Genomic DNA, 13,459 nt, shown 5'->3' with positions numbered 1-13,459 from the left:
TTTTCCAGTATAGCAAAAAAATCGGGAACAGTACTTTTGTGCGGCTCGGTCCGAAGATCATTTGAGCAAATTTTGGACAATTTTGGACAAATTTTGAAGGAGGAGTAGCGAAAAAACTGTTTTACATTCGCTTCAATATGGCGGCCAGTCACATTGTTGGAAAATAGCATATGAGATATCGTTGAAATCGGCATAAGCCAAGGAATATATTGACATAAAGAAATCAAATTTCAAGCAATGATAGCAAAAGTTATAAGCGTTTTTTCAAAAAACAATGATATCTCTGGAACACTAGGTGGCGCTGTGATCAAACTTCTCATGTACCTTCGGGCCATGCTAATGATGATCCATACCAAATGTGGTGAGGAAATTTCAAATAGTTTAAAAGATATTGCAAATTATGACAAAATTCAAAATGGCGGACACGTGGTACATCCCATCATGGCAAAATCGATATCCACGGATTCGGCATGATGCAAGGAATCCATAGATACCACAATTATGAATTTCTGACAAACTGTTTAAAAGTTATTGGCCAAAATAGCAATTTGTCATATCTCATGACCCGTAGGTGGCGCTATTCCCAACTTTGGCATGGGACCTCAGAACATGCTTCCGATAAAGTGTACCAATTTTCGTTTCGATTGATCAAACTTTGGCCGAGATACAGCCTCTTAGCCAATTTTGGGTGGACCTCGTTAAGTTTACGACATTATAACTTTTTTTTTTCCAGTATAACAAAAAAATCGGGAACAGTACTTTTATGCGGCTCAGTCTGAAGATCATTTGAGTGCATGTTTGGAGAAAATTGGACAAAATTTGAAGAAGGAGTAGCGAAAAAACTGAATACTGTACATTTCAAAATGGCCACTACTGTAATGGGCGGGGTCTTAATGTAAGGTATTGGTTGTGATCAGCATGATGAGTGGAATCAGGTGTACTAAGTTTCATGTCTCTAGATCAAAGGGTTCAAAAGTTATAACCATTTCAATGTTGAATTTTTGAACTGGTGGTGGCGCTATAGAGTTGGTTCTAGAGACTCAATATTTGGCTCAATTACTTTTCATGACCATCACTATAAGTGTGCCAAATTTCATCATTTTCCTATGTACGGTTCATAGGGCTGCCATAGACTTCCATTTGCGGAAGAAGAAGAAAACTATTATTCTGACAATAACAATTGCTAATATAGCTGCAAGCAGCAACACGGGGCCAAGCCCTGCAAGGCACCGCAATTAGAACAATTACAGCAAAGTTCAAAGGCTTGGCACCGCAATTAGAACAAGTACAGCAAAGTTCAAAGGCTTGGCACCGCAAGCAGAACAAGTACTGCAAACTGCAAGTACAGCAAGCTGCAAGTACAGCAAGTACAGCAAGCACAGCAAGTACAGCAAGTACAGCAAGTACAGCAAGTACAAGTACAGCAAGTACAGCAAGCACAGCAAGTACAGCAAGTACTGCAAGTACAGCAGCGCATCAAGCATTTAAGCACCAATAGCAGTGCAGAGCCGCAAGAACAAAAACAGCACAAATTGAATATACATGTAAATGAAGCACAGCGAGCATTTAAGCACCAACAGCAGAGCAGAGCTGGAAGGAATTGAAATGACAACTTTATAGTCATCCCATATGGGACTCGAACCCACGACCAGAATGGTTCGGGATTCGAGATGCATGGTTTAGCTGATTGCGCCACTCAGAGGACGTGAATTTCAAGACAGCAGAGGAGAGGGTTCAGTGTGAGAATGAGTTCACAAAAAAGTTCCATGACATGTTAACCAGATTAGCATGCTAAGCTAGGTTAATGCTAATTTAGCTTATGACGTGGTACATCCAATCCTGGCAAAATAGATATCATCGGATTCGACATCATGCAAGGGATCGATAGACACCAATTTTATGATTTTGTGACAAACTGTTCACAAGTTACAGCCTCTGAACCAATGTTGGGTCGAACTTGTTACATTTGCGACATCATAACTTTTTTTTTTCCAGTATAGCAAAAAAATCGGGAACAGTACTTCTGTGCGGCTCGGTCCGAAGATCATTTGAGAAAATTTTGGACAATTTTGGACAAATTTTGAAGGAGGAGTAGCGAAAAAACTGTTTTACATTCGCTCCAATATGGCGGCCAGTCACATTGTTGGAAAATAGCATATGAGATATCGTTGAAATCGGCATAAGCCAAGGAATATATTGACATAAATAAATCAAATTTCAAGCAATGATAGCAAAAGTTATAAGCGTTTTTTCAAAAAACAATGATATCTCTGGAACACTAGGTGGCGCTGTGATCAAACTTCTCATGTACCTTCGGGCCATGCTAATGATGATCCATACCAAATGTGGTGAGGAAATTTCAAATAGTTTAAAAGATATTGCAAATTATGACAAAATTCAAAATGGCGGACACGGGGTACATCCCATCATGGCAAAATTGATATCCACGGATTCGGCATGATGCAAGGAATCCATAGATACCACAATTATGAATTTCTGACAAACTGTTCAAAAGTAATTGGCCAAAATAGCAATTTGTCATATCTCATGACCCGTAGGTGGCGCTATTCCCAACTTTGGCATGGGACCTCAGAACATGCTTCCGATGAAGTGTACCAATTTTCGTTTCGATTGATCAAACTTTGGCCGAGATACAGCCTCTTAGCCAATTTTGGGTGGACCTTGTTAAGTTTGCGACATTATAACTTTTTTTTTCCAGTATAACAAAAAAATCGGGAACAGTACTTTTATGCGGCTCAGTCTGAAGATCATTTGAGTGCATGTTTGGAGAAAATTGGACAAAATTTGAAGGAGGAGTAGCGAAATAACTGAATACTGTACATTTCAAAATGGCCACTACTGTAATGGGCGGGGTCTTAATGTAAGGTATTGGTTGTGATCAGCATGATGAGTGGAATCAGGTGTACTAAGTTTCATGTCTCTAGATCAAAGGGTTCAAAAGTTATAACCATTTCAATGTTGAATTTTTGAACTGGTGGTGGCGCTATAGAGTTGGTCCTAGAGGGTCAAAAATTGGTCCAATTACTATTCATTAGCATCACTACAAGTGTGCCAAATTTCATCATTTTCCTATGTACGGTTCATAGGGCTGCCATAGACTTCCATTTGCGGAAGAAGAAGAATAATAATAATAATAAGAAAACCAACAGATACAATAGGTGCCTCTGCACCTTCGGTGCTTGGCCCCTAAATATAGCTGCAAGCAGCAACACGGGGCCAAGCCCTGCAAGGCACCGCAATTAGAACAATTACAGCAAAGTTCAAAGGCTTGGCACCGCAATTAGAACAATTAAAGCAAAGTTAAAAGGCTTGGCACCACAATTAGAACAAGTACAGCAAAGTTCAAAGGCTTGGCACCGCAATTTAGAACAAGTACAGCAAAGTTCAAAGGCTTGGCACCGCAAGCAGAACAAGTACTGCAAACTGCAAGTACAGCAAGCTGCAAGTACAGCAAGTACTGCAAGTACAGCAAACACAGCAAGTACAGCAAGTACTGCAAACACAGCAAGTACAGCAAGTACTGCAAGCACAGCAAGTACTGCAAGTACAGCAGCGCATCAAGCATTTAAGCACCAATAGCACTGCAGAGCCGCAAGAACAAAAACAGCACAAATTGAATATACATGTAAATGAAGCACAGCTAGCATTTAAGCACCAACAGCAGAGCAGAGCCGGAAGGAATTGAAATGACAACTTTATAAACAATTTTAAAGTCGTCCCACATGGGACTCGAACCCACGACCAGAATGGTTCGGGATTCGAGATGCATGGTTTAGCTGATTGCGCCACTCAGAGGACGTGAATTTCAAAACGGCAGAGGAGAGGGTTCAGTGTGAGAATGAGTGACATGTTAACCAGATTAGCATGCTAAGCTAGCTTAATGCTAATTTAGCTTATGACGTGGTACATCCAATCCTGGCAAAATAGATATCATCGGATTCGACATGATGCAAGGAATCGATAGACACCAATTTTATGATTTTGTGACAAACTGTTCACAAGTTACAGCCTCTTAGCCAATTTTGGGTTGACCTTGTTACATTTGTGACATCATAACTTTTTTATTACAGTATAGCAAAAAAATCGGGAACAGTACTTTTATGCGGCTCGGTCCGAAGATCATTTGAGCAAATTTTGGACAATTTTGGACAAATTTTGAAGGAGGAGTAGCGAAAAAACTGTTTTACATTCGCTCCAATATGGCGGCCAGTCACATTGTTGGAAAATGACAAATGAGATATCGTCTAAATCGGCATAAACCAAGGAACATAATGTCATAAAGAACTCAAAATTTGAACAATATTTTCAAATGTTATAAGCGTTTTTTCAAAAAACAATGATATATCTGGAACACTAGGTGGCGCTGTGATCAAACTTCTCATGTCGCTTTAGGACATGGTGTCGGTCATCCCTACCAAATTGTGTGCTGATATGTCAAATAGTTTAAAAGATATTGCAATTTATGACAAAATTCAAAATGGCGGACACGTGGTACATCCCATCATGGCAAAATCGATATCCACGGATTCGGCATGATGCAAGGAATCCATAGATACCACAATTATGATTTTCTGACAAACTGTTCAAAAGTTATTGGCCAAAATAGCAATTTGTCATATCTCATGACCCGTAGGTGGCGCTATTCCCAACTTTGGCATGAGACCTCAGAACATGCTTCCGATGAAGTGTACCAATTTTCGTTTCGATTGATCAAACTTTGGCCGAGATACAGCCTCTTAGCCAATTTTGGGTGGACCTCGTTAAGTTTGCGACATTATAACTTTTTTTTTCCAGTATAACAAAAAAATCGGGAACAGTACTTTTATGCGGCTCAGTCTGAAGATCATTTGAGTGCATGTTTGGAGAAAATTGGACAAAATTTGAAGGAGGAGTAGCGAAATAACTGAATACTGTACATTTCAAAATGGCCACTACTGTAATGGGCGGGGTCTTAATGTAAGGTATTGGTTGTGATCAGCATGATGAGTGGAATCAGGTGTACTAAGTTTCATGTCTCTAGATCAAAGGGTTCAAAAGTTATAACCATTTCAATGTTGAATTTTTGAACTGGTGGTGGCGCTATAGAGTTGGTCCTAGAGGGTCAAAAATTGGTCCAATTACTATTCATTAGCATCACTACAAGTGTGCCAAATTTCATCATTTTCCTATGTACGGTTCATAGGGCTGCCATAGACTTCCATTTGCGGAAGAAGAAGAAGAAGAAGAATAATAATAATAATAATAATAAGAAAACCAACAGATACAATAGGTGCCTCTGCACCTTCGGTGCTTGGCCCCTAAATATAGCTGCAAGCAGCAACACGGGGCCAAGCCCTGCAAGGCACCGCAATTAGAACAAGTACAGCAAAGTTCAAAGGCTTAGCAAAACAAGTACTGCAAACTGCAAGTACAGCAAGTACTGCAAGTACAGCAAACACAGCAAGTACAGCAAGTACTGCAAACACAGCAAGCACTGCAAGTACAGCAGCGCATCAAGCATTTAAGCACCAATAGCAGTGCAGAGCCGCAAGAACAAAAACAGCACAAATTGAATATACATGTAAATGAAGCACAGCGAGCATTTAAGCACCAACAGCAGAACAGAGCCGGAAGGAATTGAAATGACAACTTTAAAGTCGTCCCACATGGGACTCGAACCCACGACCAGAATGGTTCGGGATTCGAGATGTATGGTTTAGCTGATTGCGCCACTCAGAGGACGTGAATTTCAAAACAGCAGAGGAGAGGGTTCAGTGTGAGAATGAGTTCACAAAAAAGTTCCATGACATGTTAACCAGATTAGCATGCTAAGCTAGCTTAATGCTAATTTAGCTTATGACGTGGTACATCCAATCCTGGCAAAATAGATATCATCGGATTCGACATGATGCAAGGAATCGATAGACACCAATTTTATGATTTTTTGACAAACTGTTCACAAGTTACAGCCTCTGAACCAATGTTGGGTCGACCTTGTTAAATTTGCGACATCATAACTTTTTTTTTTCCAGTATAACAAAAAAATCGGGAACAGTACTTCTGTGCGGCTCGGTCCGAAGATCATTTGAGCAAATTTTGGACAATTTTGGACAAATTTTGAAGGAGGAGTAGCGAAAAAACTGTTTTACATTCGCTCCAATATGGCGGCCAGTCACATTGTTGGAAAATGACAAATGAGATATCGTCTAAATCGGCATAAACCAAGGAACATAATGTCATAAAGAACTCAAAATTTGAACAATATTTTCAAATGTTATAAGCGTTTTTTCAAAAAACAATGATATATCTGGAACACTAGGTGGCGCTGTGATCAAACTTCTCATGTCGCTTTAGGACATGGTGTCGGTCATCCCTACCAAATTGTGTGCTGATATGTCAAATAGTTTAAAAGATATTGCAATTTATGACAAAATTCAAAATGGCGGACACGTGGTACATCCCATCATGGCAAAATCGATATCCACGGATTCGGCATGATGCAAGGAATCCATAGATACCACAATTATGAATTTCTGACAAACTGTTCAAAAGTTATTGGCCAAAATAGCAATTTGTCATATCTCATGACCCGTAGGTGGCGCTATTCCCAACTTTGGTATGGGACCTCAGAACATGCTTCCGATGAAGTGTACCAATTTTCGTTTTGATTGATCAAACTTTGGCCGAGATACAGCCTCTTAGCCTATTTTGGGTGGACCTCGTTAAGTTTGCGACATTATAACTTTTATTTTTCCAGTATAACAAAAAAATCGGGAACAGTACTTTTATGCGGCTCAGTCCGACGATCATTTGAGCACATGGTTGGAGAAAATTGGACAAAATTTGAAGGAGGAGTAGCGAAATAACTGAATACTGTACATTTCAAAATGGCCACTACTGTAATGGGCGGGGTCTTAATGTAAGGTATTGGTTGTGATCAGCATGATGAGAGGAATCAGGTGTACCAAGTTTCATGTCTCTAGATCAAAGGGTTCAAAAGTTATAACCATTTCAATGTTGAATTTTTGAACTGGTGGTGGCGCTATAGAGTTGGTTCTAGAGACTCAATATTTGGCTCAATTACTTTTCATGACCATCACTATAAGTGTGCCAAATTTCATCATTTTCCTATGTACGGTTCATAGGGCTGCCATAGACTTCCATTTGCGGAAGAAGAAGAAAACTATTATTCTGACAATAACAATTGCTATTAAAGCTGCAAGCAGCCTTACGGGGCCAAGCCTTCAATGGTTCCATGGGTTCAAAAAGTACTTAAAAATACTTTGCTTTCCAAACTTTAAAAGAAACTTTAATAACCAAAGTATTCTTACTCATTAACTTCTTACCTCATAAAAGAAATGAGATCATCCAGCTGCCGAGGTTCAGTAGTAAAAAAGAGAATGGACTCAAAATAAAGACTTTGCATATAAATGAAACACACGTTGTATTTAATAGGAAGAAAGAATAGTACAATGCTTTTCAGTATGATAAAGAAATTGAAATGACACAACTTTATAGTCATCCCATATGGGACTCGAACCCACGACCAGAATGGTTCGGGATTCGAGATGCATGGTTTAGCTGATTGCGCCACTCAGAGGACGTGAATTTCAAGACAGCAGAGGAGAGGGTTCAGTGTGAGAATGAGTTCACAAAAAAGTTCCATGACATGTTAACCAGATTAGCATGCTAAGCTAGCTTAATGCTAATTTAGCTTATGACGTGGTACATCCAATCCTGGCAAAATAGATATCATCGGATTCGACATCATGCAAGGAATCGATAGACACCAATTTTATGATTTTGTGACAAACTGTTCACAAGTTACAGCCTCTGAACCAATGTTGGGTCGAACTTGTTACATTTGCGACATCATAACTTTTTTTTTTCCAGTATAGCAAAAAAATCGGGAACAGTACTTCTGTGTGGCTCGGTCCGAAGATCATTTGAGAAAATTTTGGACAATTTTGGACAAATTTTGAAGGAGGAGTAGCGAAAAAACTGTTTTACATTCGCTCCAATATGGCGGCCAGTCACATTGTTGGAAAATAGCATATGAGATATCGTTGAAATCGGCATAAGCCAAGGAATATATTGACATAAATAAATCAAATTTCAAGCAATGATAGCAAAAGTTATAAGCGTTTTTTCAAAAAACAATGATATCTCTGGAACACTAGGTGGCGCTGTGATCAAACTTCTCATGTACCTTCGGGCCATGCTAATGATGATCCATACCAAATGTGGTGAGGAAATTTCAAATAGTTTAAAAGATATTGCAAATTATGACAAAATTCAAAATGGCGGACACGGGGTACATCCCATCATGGCAAAATTGATATCCACGGATTCGGCATGATGCAAGGAATCCATAGATACCACAATTATGAATTTCTGACAAACTGTTCAAAAGTAATTGGCCAAAATAGCAATTTGTCATATCTCATGACCCGTAGGTGGCGCTATTCCCAACTTTGGCATGGGACCTCAGAACATGCTTCCGATGAAGTGTACCAATTTTCGTTTCGATTGATCAAACTTTGGCCGAGATACAGCCTCTTAGCCAATTTTGGGTGGACCTTGTTAAGTTTGCGACATTATAACTTTTTTTTTCCAGTATAACAAAAAAATCGGGAACAGTACTTTTATGCGGCTCAGTCTGAAGATCATTTGAGTGCATGTTTGGAGAAAATTGGACAAAATTTGAAGGAGGAGTAGCGAAATAACTGAATACTGTACATTTCAAAATGGCCACTACTGTAATGGGCGGGGTCTTAATGTAAGGTATTGGTTGTGATCAGCATGATGAGTGGAATCAGGTGTACTAAGTTTCATGTCTCTAGATCAAAGGGTTCAAAAGTTATAACCATTTCAATGTTGAATTTTTGAACTGGTGGTGGCGCTATAGAGTTGGTCCTAGAGGGTCAAAAATTGGTCCAATTACTATTCATTAGCATCACTACAAGTGTGCCAAATTTCATCATTTTCCTATGTACGGTTCATAGGGCTGCCATAGACTTCCATTTGCGGAAGAAGAAGAATAATAATAATAATAAGAAAACCAACAGATACAATAGGTGCCTCTGCACCTTCGGTGCTTGGCCCCTAATTAAAGCTGCAAGCAGCCTTACGGGGCCAAGCCTTCAATGGTTCCATGGGTTCAAAAAGTACTTAAAAATACTTTGCTTTCAAAACTTTAAAAGAAACTTTAATAACCAAAGTATTCTTACTCATTAACTTCTTACCTCACAAAAGAAATGAGATCATCCAGCTGCCGAGGTTCAGTAGTAAAAAAGAGAATGAACTCAAAATAAAGACTTTGCATATAAATGAAACACACGTTGTATTTAATAGGAAGAAAGAATAGTACAATGCGTTTCAGGATGATAAAGAAATTGAAATGACACAACTTTATAAAGTTGTAAGACAAAGGACTTGAACCCACAATCTCTGGGTCATATGCCTGTCACTCATTGAGCCCCTGGAAAGTCATGTGTTTCCATAGATGTAGAAGTTCCATAGTTCAAATGAGAATCAACTCAAAATGAAGATTTAGTATTTAAATGGACAGCATGTTACGTTTAATGAGTTTAGTTGATATTATTGTGATTCACTGTTAGGTGGTTGTCCTGCACCTTTAACAAATAAAGTTAGTCCAAGATGCAGTATATAGATCGATAAAATATTATTTTACAACATTAAGATTAACAGGTTCTTGTAAGAATCTTACAATTCTGGACTTTTGGTACTACTAAGAATATTGAACTGCACTAAAGGAGAGAATGTTTTGTTTTTGCATGTGGGTCCTAAAGTCTGGAGCAGGTTTCCTGATAATATTCACTATTCTGTCAAACATTCCTAGTTTAATTGTAGATTAAACACTTCTCTTTAAACAAGAATTCACGCAATGCATTTTATAATCTTGTAATTTTGTTATATTAGATCTAATACATATTTTTATGTTCTATTTTCAGTTTCTAAATTGTCATGGGCATATTAGATATTAGGTCATTAAGTTAATATTCAGAAAAAATACAAGTACTCCACAGCGACTCTAGGGGTCACTGTTTGACAAATGGAAATTTTGCATGGTGTGTCTTTGATGTAATACAACACTATTAACTAAAGCTTAAAACAATTATTGAACCTGGTCTTTAAACTGTAGAAGTTTGTCAGTTTATAAATCCATTAACACCATATACCTAGCCTCCCTTTGTTCTACTAATGGTCACAATTGTGACCTGACGAATAATCAAGTTTTTTGTATGGATTTTGATATATATTTTTGACGTAATTGTTAAAGATTGTTTAATATCCTTATGTATTCATACATGTTATCTCAGGGAAAAGAAATTGGAATTACATGGGTTAACTGCCATATGCAACTGTAACCTATATTTTTGCTACAAGTACATTACTTTGACAGTCATCTTTGATAATGTCTTGTACAATTAAGATTTTTTTTTTATGCTGCCTAGAAACAATATTGTGAGAGGTGATAAAAATGTGAATTAAAAATAACGATTATTTTTAGTTTAAATACCATTTAGCACATTGGATAAAGTAAGCAAATTAGAGGGGGCCTTTGAAGTGATTTTAAAGCACCATTGTTGCATATTTAAATCTTTACAGAACAGAATACCAACCGTTTCTTTAGTTATTCACAATGACACTTATGGTTACACTACTTGCTTTTCCCAGTATGGTTTGTGAAACTAAACTTAGTGCCTAGTTAAGAATGGCTAGAAGAATGCACGCAACTTTCCAAATGCAAGATAAGCCCATGCAATAAAGGTCACATATTCCAAGAATTGACACACATTTGTTTTAATAAAAAAAAAACACATTAAACAACATTTAACAAAGCTTTGCCATAAAAATGAAATAAAAATCAATCAGTAGCATTTCAGAACATAATGGACAAAATTAACCTAATTTCAATAGAAAACATGACTTAAATCAATATTTGCCATTCATTAAAAAAAAAACAAAAAAAAAAAACACCAATACCATCATTTCAATATATATACACACACACACACAACCATCTTAGTTGTGCATTTCAATACAAAGTCATTTTTGTATTATTTTTACAGCACTCTTCTTAGTCAAAGGTTTTTTAGCTGGTGTAATAGGAGGCGTTGTTGGCTCAGATGGTCTTTTAACTGGAGACTTGGGTTCTGGAGTGCTTTGTGTCTCTGTGACACAGAGGACAGGGTTGATTTCATCGATATTCACTTCAAATAAATCCTCATCACTGGGATGAGCGGATGAAGCGTTTTCAATATTGGTGACTTCCAAACAGTTATTATATGTTAAAGTCAGTTCATCGGAGGATAGAAAGAGTTCTTCTATATCTTGTGAATCACAAGTTGACAGTTCAAGTTCTGGTGCTATGAATTTTGACAAAGTTGAGTTCGAAACCGTAAGAGAAGTTATTTGACTGTCTTGATTTATCTCAATTATTCCATTGCATTTTGTTATATAGCTTTTTGTGTTCCGTAGAATTTTGCAAGTCGGGCAACGGTGAAATTGCTGTTTGATGTTGAATTGTTCTTGTGATTTGTGGCATTTTGGACATTGTTTTTTAATGTTTATTTGCACCCCTATTGGCTTTTGTTTCACCACTGTATTAGGTAGAGAGGGTTCTTTACTGATTTTAGGGCCTTGACCAGGTGGGAAAACTTGGTCCTGTGCAATAGGTTCCATGGTTGTTTTCAGGGTTGTTGTGAGGCTCTTAAGGCTGTTGTACAGTCTAGTTTTAAGATTGGTAAAGGTGTAGGAGTTACCTAGTTGCAGTTTTGAAACTTGGTTTTCCCAAAGAGTAAGTTGAATTTCTCCAGATGGATCTTGCAAGGAACATTCTTGGATCTCACAGTCTGTACCCCAGGCCTTTACAGTAGTTGCGTTGTTTAGCTTGCATACTGTTGCAGATATTTTAGTGATCTGAAAATTTAAAGAAAATCGTACATGTACAATCAAAAATATACATCAATAAACATGATTACAAGGGAAATGTATACAACTGCTGTTGTGGTCATAAGAAGAGGAAATAGCCAAACTTTTCCACACATTAACCAATTTGAAACGCATTAATCATGTTTGTAAAGCATCTAGCAAAGATAACTGAGAAGCAGAGTAATCTTTGCCTGTGCATCTGAAAAATCTTTCACATTTTAGCATTTTTTTGAACGTCAGGCTACTTTAAAATGTTTTTCTCCCCATAAAAACGATTTTGCACAATCTACAGAGGGCTAATATATGTGATTGTACTACTCTCCAGAGCATTACTACAACAAGTAAACAACCCTGTAGGCTATTTACACAGTGAGAAGGTTGAAAAAAAAACAGCTTACCAATTGTCGTGATCCCAGAGTTTTTGCTTCTTCTACAGTGAGTTTTTCTATCTCTTTTGGTGGTTTGTGGGGAAATGTAGATGTTGCGACTTCCACAGCAGTACTCCGATCACACTGAATGAAATATTCAGAATTATTGAGGCCTAAAGAATGAAAAAAGTGAGAATTGATATGGGCTTGTTTGTACAATGAATTTGAAAGGAATACGATTACTGAAAGTTTATCAGATAGAAAACAGGATTAAATAGCTAGACTACCACTTACTTGGCTTTTTTGTTATGTTTGACAGTTTAACCGCTGTCCGATTTAATGCTAATGTTGTCCAAGTTTGATGTTTTTCGTGCGCAAAGATGACAGCTTGGTGATATTCACTGCGACCTGTTTGCAAAGTTGCATTAAAAAACTTTGAGTTTGTTCTAGACAGTTGCACTCTGGAAACTGCATGAATGTAAACATAAATGCAGTTGTCAGATTCACTGGTCTCTGGTCTATTTAAATATTTGTTCATTTTTGCTGTTGCATGAAAAAAGAGGTTTGCAAGTGGTGTGATTTATAGTAGATTAGGCCTACTAGAACAGAAATTGACAATGCTTGGTATGCAATTAACAAACGATTCAATTAGGGTGATTGCAGGAATTAGTAATACATTCATCAAATTGCTGAGTTAATCATTTTAGAATTGGGAAGCTTGGTTTAGTGGAGGCAAGAAATGGATCTGAAAGTCTGCTGGAAATAATTGAAAGGTAAATTTACTTGTATAATGCCTTTTAGGGATGGAGAAATGAAGCCTCTTGAACTTAATTAAGCTTTACTCTGATTGTTTTGGGAAAATATTCAAAGCATCAGGAGCAGCAATAAACCTGGAGTGCAGCTCTGTGTATAATGATAGTGTATTGTTTGATGTGTAATGATATTTTGTTGCTTATTTGAGAATAAATAATTGTATACATTATGTAAATTCTTTAGGTTAGCTTTTACTAGTCTTTTTGGCAATATACCTCAACTAATTGATGTTGATCCAAATAATGTACTGTTAGAATAGTAACTATTTGTAATTTAACATTCATGTAGTAACTAATTAACTTCTATTTACAATTACAATT

This window comes from Rhinichthys klamathensis, unplaced genomic scaffold, assembly GCF_029890125.1.
Source record: "Rhinichthys klamathensis goyatoka isolate OS25496 unplaced genomic scaffold, OSU_Roscu_1.1 h1tg000036l_1, whole genome shotgun sequence".
NCBI lineage: Eukaryota > Metazoa > Chordata > Actinopteri > Cypriniformes > Leuciscidae > Rhinichthys > Rhinichthys klamathensis.
Note: the sequence above shows the minus strand (reverse complement) of the source record.